The sequence below is a fragment of the Manacus vitellinus genome, unplaced genomic scaffold (genome assembly GCF_001715985.3).
Source record: "Manacus vitellinus isolate BGI_N305 unplaced genomic scaffold, ASM171598v3 scaffold_127_pilon, whole genome shotgun sequence".
NCBI classification, from domain to species: Eukaryota; Metazoa; Chordata; class Aves; order Passeriformes; family Pipridae; genus Manacus; species Manacus vitellinus.
In genome coordinates this window covers 276,792-290,829 of record NW_021938935.1, presented here as the reverse complement: position 1 = coordinate 290,829, position 14,038 = coordinate 276,792, and the positions used below count along the sequence as shown (strand labels likewise).

Below are 14,038 nucleotides of genomic sequence, written 5' to 3'. Positions count from 1 at the left end.
CCTGCATCCACAACTCCCTGCAAATCCCCAGCCCTGCATCCACAACTCCCTGCAAATCCCCAGCCCTGCATCCACAAATCCATAACTCCCTGCAAATTCCCATCCCTGCACCCACAGATCCACAACTCCCTGCAAATCCCCATCCTTGCATCCACAGGGTCACAATCCTCTCCAAATCCCCATCCCTGCATCCACAGATCCACAACTCCCCGCAAATCCTCATCCCTGCTTCCATATTCTCAGCATTCCCACCCTGACGGATTCCCAACCTCCTGCAGTCCAGAGCAAAAGCTGGGAGGCCCAAACCACAGTGAAATGGGATCTGCCAGGAGTTTTTCCCCCTTCTGACGGATCCCTGGGAACGTCTGCATGGAGCAAGCCCTGCTATCCTAATATTCATTCCCTACCTTTCCCCTCCGGCACCTTCCCACGATCCAGGTACGACAGAGCAATCCCACCTCACCCCTGCCAGCTCCCTCTCCCCAAATTCCAGAGCTCAAAGAGATTCCCTCAAAACAAGCCACACGTTCATCTCCACTGCTCGGGGCTACAGAATTCCCCAAAATCCGGGATTTCCAGGCCTCGGGGGACGGTTGCAGGTGCCACTGCGGGACAAAGCCCTTTGCTGTTCCCCAGGAGGCTCCCGGGATCCCTTTCCCTGGTTGAAATGCCACGTCCTTCCTTCCCACATGGAATACGGGTTGGATCATCCCCCCGCAGCCCACAGAACCCTCCTGTTCCCACAGAACACCGACTGGACTTGCCGGAAATCATCAATTCTGCCTTGGATCCGACTCCATCGGGCCCCTTCCAGCTGTTCTGAAGGGCTTTAAATGAAGCCCTTTCTATTCCCGAGTTGATTCCACACAATCTGGGAATTGTTCTCGCCTGCAGAGAGAAGGGGGGATGTGGTGACATCCCTACAGAGTGTCCCGAAGCCAGCCTGAGGAATTTGCTGGGATGGCTCAGCCTGGAGAAGGCTCCAGGGAAAAAAGGGGCCTAAAGGGGCTCCAAGAGAGCTGGAAAGGGACTTTGGAAAAGGGCCTGGAGTGACAAGACATGGAGGAACGGCTTCCCACTGCCAGAGGGTGGGTTAAATGGGATATTGGGAAGAAATCCTTCCCTGTGAGAGTGGGGAGGCGCTGGAATGGATTTCCCAGGGAAATCGTGGCTGCCCCATCCCTGGAAGTGTTCAAATCCAGGCTGGAGCAACCTGGGATAGTGGAAGGTGTTGAGGCTGGAACTGGATGAGCTTTAAGGTCCCTTCCCACCCAAACCATTCCAGGATTCCATCAAAATCAGGTTGGGGGGGACAAATTCCACAGCACCAAAGGAAGGCGAGCCCTTTCCTTTCTGGACATACCCGCTGGAAGCAGAGCCCGCAAGAATTGCAGGGAAAGCTCCTTCCCAAGGGGAAGCAGCTGCTGGAAGGCTGCGAGGAGAGTTGTGCCCTCACTGAGATTTAGGGATCAGATCCCAACGTAAGGAATATTCCATGGATTAATGCAACATTGAAGAGTCCTGTTTCTAAGCAAATCCCATCACGGAACAAAAAATCAATGGGGATTTTAATTCAGGGAATATCTTTAAGATCCTCCTTGATAATCTCCCGTTTTCCAAGGAGAAGGGAACGAAACGAGTCCGTGGCAGAGCCAGGGCTTGGGGCTTCCAGGAGCCTCCCAGGGCTTGGCACAGTTCGGCTGCGGCTCCCTCGGGATGAGGCGGCTCCGTCCCCTCCCCAAAGTCACCGGGACACACGTCATGGGATCAGGCTGGAGCTGGACCTGCCCACTGACACAAATTCCCAAAATACACCTCGGAGCAGGAACTGCCCTTCAAAGCCCAGGGAACGAGGACTTACCTGCTCATCCCACGGGTTTAACCCCCAAATCCTGGGGTAAATCCACCCTTGGAATTGCAGCGGGGATGGACACAAGGTTGGTGCAACCAGGACAAAGTGCTGCTAATCCCTAACGTTCCTTCCATCCCAGCTAATCCCTAATATTCCTTCCCAAAGCCCCTCTGGAGCATAACCACACCCAGGAGCACCTTCTCCTTGCTTCCATCCATCCCCTTTTCCCACCATTCCCCCAATTCCTGCCTCGGGTGGAAGTAAGTCTCCCAAATCCCACACATCCTTCAAAATGGACATTTCCCACCTGTTACCCTAGGAATGATTTAACAAGGAAAAATGATTTAACCAGAAAAATCCCTCTTTCTCCTTGGCAGGCACTTGCTCACAGTGGTGGAGTTTTCAGGAGATCCAGGATTGCCTTGGAAATCCTAATGGATGGAAAAGTCCCAAAAGTGCCACTCACAGCACTTGTTCCCAGGTAAAAAGCAGGATAAGGGATTCCCCAAATTAAGGAGAAACAAAGAAATCCTCTCCTTTGGAATATGTCTCCTCTAAAAAACCAGGACCAATCCAGAGCCTGTTCCCAGGAACTGCATCCCACAAACCAGTGATCCCAAGGGTTCTCCCCACTGGATATCCAGTGACACCCCACAGGCCAAGATTTTTCCAGATCCCAGAACCATAAAGGCCGGAAAAGCCCTCCAGGACCGAGTCCAACCATTCCCCAGCACTTCCAAGCCCACCACTAATCCATGTCCCCAAGCGCCACTTCCGCACGGATTTTAAATCCCTCCAGGAATGAGGACTCCACCACTGGAGTGTTCCAATGCTTTACAACCCTTTCCAGGAAGTAATTTTCCCTAATATCCAATTTAAACCTCCCCTGGAGTGTGTTGAGGCCTTTCACTCTCATCCTGTCCCTTGTTCCCTGGGAGCAGAGCCCGATCCCACCAGGATCCAACATCCAGGCAGGGATTTGTGGAGAGCAAAAAGCTCCCCCTGATCCTCCTTTTTTCCAGGCTGAGCCCTCCCAGCTCCCTCAGCTGCTCCCGGTGCTCCAAACCCTTCCCTGGATACCTCCATGTCTTTCTAGTATCAAAGATCCAACAAGGTTTATTAATTCCAGACCTTCCCAACCATCCAAAGAAGAAGAGGTTTTTAGGGATAACTCCTTAAGGCAGGGAGACATTCCAACTGTCCAAATTAAATGCTTGGAGAGGGATGAAAAATCCTCCCCCCACATCTCCAAGATTCCCAACGTTTTTCTCCCTGACCTCAGCCAGAGCACAATTTACCTCTGGAGCTCCACGCTCGTCACCCTACGGAAAACCCAAAGCCTTCGGGAATGACAAGTCAAGGAACACCACCAGCCCATTCTCGGGAATCTGGGAGCAGAGAAGGAGCACAATCCAAGGCTGCCGAGAACTCAGGGAGTTAAATCCATCCCCCAGTGCCTGTGCCGGTGCTGCAGCCACCCACATTCCCTGCCGGCAGAGCCCACGGAGCAGCTTCCCGCAGCTTCCCGACGGCTCCCGAGCTCCGGCAAAAATAACGGCCAAGTTGCCAGGGGGGGAAAAATGAGGGATGAAATCCAAATTAATTTGGGGGTTGAAAGAGAACCTGATGTTCCAGAGGGGGGATCAAATCCACTCCTGGTTAACAGCCGGCAAGGAAAGCTCGGCTGGAGTGGGAATGGGATGCCGGGATGAGGTGATGGATACCGGAAGCACCTCACTGTTGTAAGTGATGGGCAGCTGAGCATCCCAAACCTGCTTCCTGGATGTAATTACCGGGAATGAAAACTCCTTGGTTTCCTTAATTTCCGGTTGTTCACCACACAGCCAGTGGTTTTTCCATAGGAAAAATTCCAAGGGGTGGGCGAAGCCAGCGAGGGCAGATCCAAGCGGGAAGCGGTGCTCCCGCACAGACCGCTTCAGACGGAGCCTCATTCCTTTAGGAAAAGCTATTTTTCCCTACAATCCCGACAGCTTTCCACCCTGGAATTCTTACCAGCTCAAAAAAAAAAAAAAAAAAAAGGGCAGGAAAAAAAATCCCTGGAGGATATTTCCAGGTGCACTGTTTAATTTGGGGGCGTCTCCCTGCTCCAGCTCGTCCGGAAGCAATGCCTTCGGGAAGAGAGAGGACGAGCCGCGCCATTCCAAAAGAATTCCCACTAGGAATCGCCTCTCTGTCCTACTGCAAGCGGCTCCTTGGCTCCCTGGTTTACAGCAGCGGGCAAACAGTTTTCCCAATAACTTGACTCATTGCTTCAGGAATTCCCTGGGGATGAGTCACATGCCGGGAAAGCCCCCGGGACCCACCGCTGCCAACACGGGGAGAGCGAAGGAAGTGGGAGAGCAGGGAAATCCCTGCCAAACTGCGGGAAAACTGGGCGGTCAGCAGCGTTCCTTGGCACTCCTTCCCGGCTCCCTTCCCCAAGAATGTGCCAGAGAGGAGCGGAGCAGCCGGGAGAGCACCGGAGAGGCGGTTCCGCGGGGACAGGAATCGCTCCAGAGAGGTTCCCTCTGACGGAACGCTCTGCTCGCATCCCAGGAATTACGAGCGGTGCCCGTTTCCCTCCCTCCTGAAGGAGGACGGAATTCCAGGGCCTTCCACAGGGCTCCTCAACTCCACTCCCTGCTCACCGGCATTCCCAAATTGTGCTTTTCCCGCTTCGTGACCCTCGACTTATCCCATGACACCAACCCATAACTCATCCCACTTTCCTCTTCCCACATTCCATGACCAAGCTGTACGTCCAGCTGCCAGTCAAAAATGCTGGGAATCGGGGCTATCCGGGCAGTTTTTTGGGATCTTTTCCTGATATGCTTTGTCCTCATTAAACGCGGATCCCAAACCTGTGACAATTCCAGGTTCAACAATGTTGGGAATTGGTTTCAAACAGCCCAAACCTGACCTGGGCACCACCTATTCCCGTTTTCCCGGTGCTGCCCGGTTATTCCAGGAATTTCCATCAACCATTGTTTCCTTTGGCCAAGGCCGTGCCTGTATCCCACATTCCCAGAAATCAGCCTGGGGAAGATCAGGTCATGTCTGTCCCCAAAGGCCATGGATAACCTGTCATATCCCAAAATCCCTTGGGATGAGCCGTGGATTTAGGAGCTCTCCCCAGGCTATTGTGGATGACTCAATGGAGCTCTCCCTGTTTTTCCACGTCATCCCTCACTAAGGGATTGCTGCTGACAATTCCCAAGCATCCCCCTTTACCCAAGGTTCTCCCATGGTACCTCTATTCCCACAAACAGCCCCACAGATCCAATCAAACCATTCCCAAGGATTTTTCAGCAGGTCACTCCAAACCCATCAACTCCTACAAGTTCCCGCCTCTTACCAGTCCCAAACAATCCATTTCTTTTCCCAAATTCCAAAAAAAATTCCCAGCAGAAGACACCACCAGGCTATCTGAGGAGCTCATACTGCGGCAGTTAAAGAGGGAATATTCCCAAATGCTGTGAATTCCCTGGAAATGCCACGTCTGTGTTTCACAGCCTTTTCCCATTGCTCCCCAAACCTTCCCAAATTCCCACTTTCCAACACCTTCTTCCTTCTCCCAAGAGCACCAACCTGGAACCCCATCCACCAAAATCTATTCCCTGCCCAGAACTCCAGAGTTTTTTGAGCCTTCCTGGAAAAATCAGGATATCCTGGAATTATTCCTGCAAACCCATTTGATGGAACAGAACCTGAAGGAATATTTCTAGAATCCCAGCCCTTCCAACTGACACAGCGTGGGATATTGGGAAGGAATCCTTCCCCGGGAGGGTGGGGAGGCCCTGGCACGGGTTTCCCAGGGAAGCTGTTGCTGTCCCATCCCTGGAAGTGTCCAAGGTCAGGCTGGATGGAGCTTGGAGCCACCTGGGATAATGAAAAGTGTCCCAGCCCTTGGGATATTGTCATTCCATGAGGGAAAGCAGCCAAGCAGACAGACCTGGAAAAGTCAGCTACAGCATCCAGCTTGGAATTGTCCAGCACCTGAGGAATCCAAGCACTCCTTAGGCTGGAAAACATGAATATCCACAGGTTTCTCCCTCCCTCCAAAGTATTCCTCGATCCCAGCTGGGATCAGTGCCCGGCAGAGCTCCAATGACCCCAACAGGCCCAAAGGATCCCTCTGGAACACAGGATTAAGGACATGGAATGACACTACAAACCCTTCACCCTCAGTTCAAGGATTTCCTGGTGCTGCTGGAATTTTTCCAAGGTGTTCCAGCCTGAAGGAAAGCTGGAAACAGGAAAATCCTCTGTTCCCACCAGGAAAACAGCAGGGAGACAACCCAGGCTCTGGAGTTCTTGGGATAAAAGCTCACCTGCACAAGAGCACGGAGGAACCAAATCCAGCAATTCCCAAGCCTGCCATGGGACTTTACATTGTCAGGACGGGAGCCAAAGAATCCAGAGGTAAAATATCCGAGGGAAAACAAGGAGGGAAGATGTTGGAGCCACTGGAAAAGGATCCTGCCTCTTTAACACTCCTCCCTAAGTTGTTCCTGGCATCGCATTCCCGCTCCAGGCTGCCAGCAAGGACATGGAATGACCTCTGCATTTGTGTCCGGAGAACACGGATCCAGCACCACACAACCCACTCAGTTTTCCCTCCTGCAACTTCCCAACACACCCATTCTTAGGGAATTCTGAGCCACAATCCCACGATTTTTCACAGGAGCTCAGGAACCCCCAAAATTCCAGGGTGGGCTTTTCCCCCTCTCCACAAGGAAGATGAAATCATGTTCCCGAAATAGTTCCAAGGAAAAGGCTCCAAGGAAGGCTGCTCCTTCACCGGAGCACGGAAACCTTCCTGCACTCCCAGTTAGTTAATTCCAACTGGAAGCAGTTCATTCCAATTCCATTCTAAACACTGGGAACATGGAAAATCGAAGGACTTCAATCCCAAGTGCCATAATTGACAACAGCCACGAATTAACGGGAAACCCAGTTTTGGGGGGATTAAAAAAGGCACCGAATCCCCTCGTAACAAAATCTGGGATGTGACAACCTTCAGGCAGGAATCCCAGATCCCAAAGTTCCAAGGAAATAAGGGATTATAACCCACAGGAAGAGTCCTGGATGCGCCGGACACGGTGCAGTGGCACAAGTGGCTTCCTTGGGAAGCTCCCAAAGGGAAAAAATTCCACAAATGCCTGAGGCAGGATCCCAACACCCCCATCCAGGCCCCATCCCACAGCAGGTGACTGTTCTCCATGGAATTTCCCTGGGAACGAGACGCTTCCTGTCAAAAACCTCAGGGATGGAGCTCTTTTCTTTTGGCCGCTTCCATCTTCCACCTTAACTTTGGGACTGAAATTCCCTGTAATTCCCAGAATGCAGCTGTTTTCCTGAATTTCTCCCCACCCACCTTTCTGAACACATGTGGGAAAAGTGGATTCAGAGATAATTTAGCCTGGAGAACTCATTCCAAAGGGATTCCAAAGCCTGCTCTGGGAGCTCCTGGAATCCAGAGTGGTCTTTTTCCTGCCCTTATCCCAGAAAAAAGGGGATTTTTTTTTTTTTGCCAAGTCAGCAAAAGGACCACAGGGTGGATTCAGACAGCTTGTGATCTAACTTGGAAGTAACTCTGTGGCCATGGAGCATCCTTGAGGATTGGAAAAAACTGGGAAGACTCCCAGTCAGGAGCCAAAAGGGAGAGAAGGAATCAGAGTTTCCCACTCCAGGCAGGAATTAAATCCATTTCCCACCTTTCCTGACAAATCTCCTTGTAAATGAGGCCTCAAACCCCTTGCAAGGATCTGTTCCCATAGGAACATAAGAACTTCCAAGCTCATCTCCTTTTCCAAGAGCAGGAATGTCTAATGAAGCAGCAGGAACACCGTAAAAATTAGGGGGAAAGGGAAAAATAACCCTTTCCTCATTTTTCCCACAGAAAGGAGCAGCAGCCTCAGTGCTGAGGGCCACCAAGTGTCAGATAATCCCGAATTCCTCCCTTTTCCTCTCTCCTGATTGGCATCTGTCACTTTCTCCCTTGAAAAAAAATCCCAAGTTTAAACAGAAACTCCAATGGAAACACAAATTCCCAGGAGACTCCTGCGGAGGGGCAGCAGGAGCTGAGCGAACACCAGATAGCGGCCTAAAATCCAGGGAAACAAGTGGTCTGGGAGCAGGATCTCCTGCTTCTCCAGGCTCGGGCAACCAGGAATTCCAGTATCCCACCCTCTGGAATGACACCTTGTCCAAGGTGAGAGGTTTGCAGAGCCGGATGCAGAGGGAGAAGATCCATCTGCGACTCCTCCCATCCCTATAAAATCTCCAAGCCCTGCCACGCTGGAATGGGGAAAGTTCTCCAGAGGGAAGAAAAAAAAGGGGATTAATTTCCCAAAATAAAACTTCCCGAAACATTAACATTAAAGGAAACCTAGAAGCCCAACTCACTGTTTTTTTGGGAATGTTGAGCCCTCGTGCTCCAGAGGCTCCGGAGGCTCCGGAGCCATGTTTTCCCATGGCCAGGAGGGAGTGTTTTGGCCTAATCCCAGGGAACTCACGGGCCACCGGTTTGCGGAACAAATCCCTGTTAACCCTGGGATTTTCATGCCACACATCGGCTCACCCCGAGCCAAAAGCTTCCCGGGTGCTCCAACCACTCCCTTCCATGCTTTTCCTGCTCCAAATGGTGGCGCTTCCCAGCTTTGGGGACAAGAAAGGGGAAAAAAAAGGGAACCTCCCAAAGCCTCCCTGGAATGAGACGCTTCATTCCATCCAGTGCAATGGGAAGGGGCTCCCGCTCTCCCCAATCCACCCCCACCCAGATCCTGCTCTTTGGTGATCAGTGAAGAGTTAATGAGGAAAGGAAGCAGTTGGAAAACCAGTTTTCCATCGGATAAATACAAGGGTAGCCAGGGACAAAAAGGGCAACCAGAGTCAGATTTCCAGGATCCTCGTGGATCCCGTCCAACCAGGATGTTCCAGGACTGACCTGTCCCTCGGCACACGGTTTAGGAGGATAAGGAGCTCAGGTGGATGGAAGCACAGCCCGGGATGCTCCTGCTGGATACATTTCCACCTTCCCTTGGGCAACTCCGCCTTTCCCTCGGCCTGTCCAGGGACTCACCTCCAAGGAGGCTCCGGAGCCCCTCCCACTCCCGGCTGCCACGTCAGATCAAATCAATGGGAGCCTTTGGATGAGCACCCAGTGAACAAACAGCCAGATTCCGGATTCCCTTTCGCTCCCCTGAGCCAGGAGGGTTTGGGAGCGGCCGGAGCTGCTCGGATCCGCCCTGGATCAGTTCCGCTGCCTGAACCCCCACCATTCCCGAAATTCACAACTGAGAGTCCTTCTCGGGCCAAAACCCCCCTCCCTGTCCCTGAGTCCGGACACTCACTCCATCCATTACTCCCCTGGGAGTTCCTACTGTCTTGGGATATCCATCCCAACTCATCCAGTCCCTCTGGAACAGCCCGAACGCTCTGGAGAACAAGGATGAGCAGCTCCCGGATATGGAGGAGAGGGGGAATTCCTCTGCTCTCCACCATTCCCAGGAGAAGGAAAACAACCATTCCATGGTGGGATCATCCCCTCCAGGAGCAAAATAAGCCTTGTGTGTCCCAAGGAATAAAGGTGGGATGGGATAATCCCTGGAGTTCCAACCAGGAATGGCTGCAAATCAGGGTCTCAAGCCATTCCAGAGAACAAACATCCAAGGAGCCTGGAAATCCCTGGACACAAACCACGGGTTTCTTTATGCCATGAAGGACACGGGAAGAGCTGAAACCAAATCCCTCAGGAGCACCTTCTGCACACAGGGAATCATGGAATGGTTAAGGCTGGAAAAGACCTTCAGGATCATCAAATCCAACCATCCAAGGCCACCACTAATCCACATCCCAGAGCCACATCCACAGGGATTTTAAATCCCTCCAGGGATGGGGCCTGTTTCAATGCCCAACCACCTTTTCCATGAAGGAATTTTCCCTGATATCCAATTGAAACCTCCCCTGCTGCAACTTGAGGCCGTTCCCTCTTCTCCTGTCACCTATTCCCTGGAAGAAGGGCCTGATCCCACCTTGCTCCAACATCCAGGCAGGGATTTGTAGGGAATGAGAAGTTCCCCCAATCCCCCTTTTCTCCAGGATAAATGGAGATAAATGCACGTTAATAACAGAGACACTTTCAAGGTTGGCACATTCCCATTCCCCCCCCCAAATTCCTGCTCCCTGCCCCACAGGGGATGTTCAGGAGCTCTGTCAGAATTCCCAGGAGGCTCCACAGTTACTCAGCCGCCCCTTCCCCGAGGAATGAGCCTTTTCTGCAGCTTCCCACATGATTCCCACCTCCGCTCGCTCCTCCACCCTCATCCAAGAGGAATAGTCGGAGCGAGGCCTCCCAGAATCCATAAATTCTCTTTGCCACCACCAAAGCAAACTAAGGGTTCCAAAGCTCTTTATCCCACTCTTGGAATAACCAAGGATAACGCTGGATTTGCGGGATGTCCCCATTCCCTACGGAGTTAAATTCCACGATGGCCCCACAGCTGTTCCCAGGGGTTCAAATGGGAGAGCTCATGATCCCTCTTTTCAACAAAATCCATAGGGATAAAGAGTCTTTTCCACAGGCAACACACTGATCCAGGAAGAGCCAGAAAAATTAGAGGGGAAAAAGGTTTTCCAGCAGTGGATTCCCACGGGAACAAGTTTTACCACCACAGCTCCACAAAGACATTTTGCCCCACATTCCTCTCACACCACTGGATTTTAGGAAAGCTCCCATCTTTCCAGTTTTGGAATACGGATTGAATGTTTCAGGAAAAGCACCTCTCACTTCCCAGTGATCCTTTTTCCACATGCTGGATTATTTTTGCCCCAAATTAAGCTCAGAAGGAAGACTCGGAATGAAAGAAAATAGGGAAAAATGAGAGGTGAGGGGAAGGGAACCTCTCCAAGAAATCCATCCTTATTCCCTGTTTTATCCAGGGAAGAAAACAAAGATCCACAGAGATCTTGAGAAACCACAAATTCCTGCTGCACTTTTTTTGTAAGGGTGGAACTCCTCTGACTTTCAGCGGAGCGAGTGGGAAGTTTCCCTGCTTCCTCTGGCAGGGCTCGTGTTTCCCTTCTCCGAGGAAAATCCAGTTCATCCCCGAGCGCTCCCGATTTATCGGATGTCACCGGTGGATGCTCCGGCGCCATGGAGATGGTGACAAACTGCTGAATCAGCAGGAATGGGAGCAGGGAAAACGGGAACGTGGTTCCAAAGGTTAAACGTGGCCGAGAGGCAAAGCAGGACTGGGGAGGTGGAAAGGCTGGGATGGCCTGGAATGGAGGGCAGAGAACCGGATCAGGAAAACTCCGCCGCTGCCGGAGGGTTTGGGGACAGAATTCTGGAGAGAACTTGGAATTGGGATGAAAAACATACAAGGAATGCTCAGGGAACAGGTTGTCCAGGGAAGCTGTGGATCCCTGGAAGTGCTCCAGGCCAGGCTGGACGGGGCTTGGAGCGACCTGGATTAGTGGGAGGTGTTGGGGTGGGAATGGGATGGGCTTCGAGGGCCCCTCCAACCCAAACCATTCCAGGACTGTAAACATGGGATGCAGGAAGGCAGGATCTGCCACAACAAGGGCTGGATCCAGGACAAGGACAGTGGGATCTGGCACAAGCAGGGTGGGATCCAGGTAAAAAAGGGAAGGATCCAGCAAAAAAAGGGGCCGGATCCACTTTTCTTTGGGACGTTCCCAGGCTGCTGCAAAGCCACGAGCAGCATCCGACTTGTCCTGATTTCCTTGGGAGGTGAGAGAGTTCCTCTCCCACAGGAGCAAGCTGCCAATCTGCAGGATCACTGAGAGGATCCAGAGGGAAAAGCCAGGCCTCCAGAGGCTCCCTGTTCGGAGCTGAAACCCATATTCCAAAAATACATCCGAGCCGTGCCAAGACCAGGCACAAACGACAGGGATTTGGGATGAAAAGACAAGCTGGGACTTCATGGAATATTAAATTCCATCCCACTGTGGCAATTCCAGCTTCCAACAGCCCCAGAGCAGCAGAACTGCTTCCAGTGGAGTTTTTCAGGGAAGAAAAGTCCCTTTCAGGGAATGAAAGGCTGAATTCCCCCCCTGTCTCCCCCTTCCCATTGTAGTTACTGCCCCGAACTACAACGGGAATGTCCTGGATTCTCCTGCCTCTTCCCATTATCCAGGGCAGCTTTTTTAAGGTGGCCTGATGGATTCACCATTTTATTCCTTGTTCTTCAGGAAATCAGGATTCTGTCCCAAATCCTGCCTGGATCTAAGCTCGGGATCACTCAGGTCCACGGGATAATCCTTCCTCTAAGCCAAGAAATCCCAAGGAAACATGTTCCAGAGGAAAAAACCCACGGAAAATGCTCAGAGTACCTATTTAAGGTGGCATTCCCATATTTATGGATTATCCAGGAGTTGCTCTGGGACCTTTGCTGGGTGAAATGGAAAGTGCAAAACACCAGGAAACTTGGAATTTAAGACTCCAAACTGCACCTTGTGTCCTGTTTTCAGGGAAAAACCCTTATTAGGCTCCAAACCATCCCAAGGAACCCACTTGGTTTTAACTCCACACTAAGGGAATTAAAATATTCCATGCCCAGGAACCAAAAATCTCAGCTTGGAGAGAATGAAAAGCCGGGAATTTTCATGCAATTCCACAGATATCTGAAGTCAAGTTGAAGGAGATGAGAAAAAGAGGGATAGAAATGCCAGTGGATGGGGTGGGAGGAGGATTTCCAGGGATCTGCAGGAGCACAAGTCCAGCTAAGAAAGGATCTGAGTTAAAAAAGAATCTGGAATTTCAGGGATTAAGAGCCCAGGACAGAATTCCTGACAGGATATTCTACTCCTGCTGCAAGGAAGAGGCAAATATTCCAAAGCTTTTTATTCCATCTTTTAGCTGGACATCTTTTCAAAGAAATCCCAGGTAAGGGATCCAGTGGAAGGAGGAAAGAAAGGGATAAAAAGGAGGAAGGAAAAGCAGAAATCTCTGAGGAGGGAGGGATGTTTTTCCCAAATCCCCCAGGAGCTCCAGCAGCACTTTTTTACCCCACATTTTGCAGGGTCTGGAGCACTTCTGCTGCTCCCAGAATATCCATTATATCCTAATGTCCACGTTATCCTTCCTAAAATTCCTAAAATGATGTTTTGATTAATTAAATTAATTAATAATCCACTGTTTTATGGGAATTTTCAATCACTTAGAGGCACATTTTACAGGCATTTAACTCCATAAAAAACTACCTTTTCCAGTTTCCAGCACCAAAAAAGAGCAGGATAAAAACCTCGACATTGACTCCCTGTGCTCTCAAAACACCCAGAAATCTGATTTTAATCCAGCAAACTTTCCCATTTCTTATCAAAACCTGGAAAACCATCCCAGTTTCTTCCACCTTAAAAGTCCCAAGTTGCTGCACCTGGAAAATTCTCCAGCTTTTTCCCCCTCTGATTTCCCTTCCGAGATCCCCACAACGACATCCCCAAATCCACAGTCCCACGGATTTATCAGGGAAATATCAGTTCAAAACTGGCTTGGAGGGAAGGGTTTGACTGACTCCAAACTATCCCAGCAGGAAGAAACATTCCAAGCTCTCCACAGATCCCACAAAAGCCCGTTTGTCCCATGGCACAAAGGGCACTTTCATCCGCTCCTCTCTCCCTAAAAATTCCAGCCCTGCAGCTCCAGGAGGGGATTTCAATGGTCTCACTCACCCCATCTCCACTGCTGCATCTTTCTGGGCAATTTCCTCACATTCCAGGGTTGAATCCGGCTCGGGACGTTCCTCTGGGTCAGCTGGATCCCTGTTGGGAGCAGAGTTGGGAGCGAACATTATTTATTTGGGAATGAAGGAACAGGAGGGGGAAGGAAAAGCAGGTGCACATTCCCAAAATAAAGCTGCTCATTGCAGTTTAATTCCCAAAAAAAGTCTTAATTCCCAAAAAAGCCCTTCAGGCAAGACAGGGATGTTTGGGACAGATCGGAATCGCTGCTGGCTTAATCCAAGGAAGTTTAATAAATAATTCCCAGCCCTGGGAAAGACTGGAATCTTTTCCAAGCCGTTTTCCACCCTCAAATTTTAACACTTTCCCCTCCTATATTTTTCCAGCTGCTGGAAAAAAACCCCAACCCTCCAAAAATCAGGACTAAGGAGAGTTTTCTATGGCACAAAAGTTTGGAAAAAGGATTTAATCCTATTTTTG

At 50.9% G+C, this 14,038-nt stretch overlaps 1 protein-coding gene across 1 annotated transcript in view; it reads right to left on the bottom strand.

Moving 5' to 3' along the window:
• The window catches only part of DAGLA (diacylglycerol lipase alpha), a 54,957-nt gene extending 41,322 nt beyond the window's left edge, over positions 1-13,635 (bottom strand). Inside the window, exon 1 of the mRNA XM_029965944.1 lies at positions 13,550-13,635. The gene's annotated coding sequence lies outside the window, so the exon portion shown is untranslated. The remainder of the gene's footprint in view (positions 1-13,549) is intronic.
• Between the last annotated feature and the right edge of the window lie 403 nt (positions 13,636-14,038).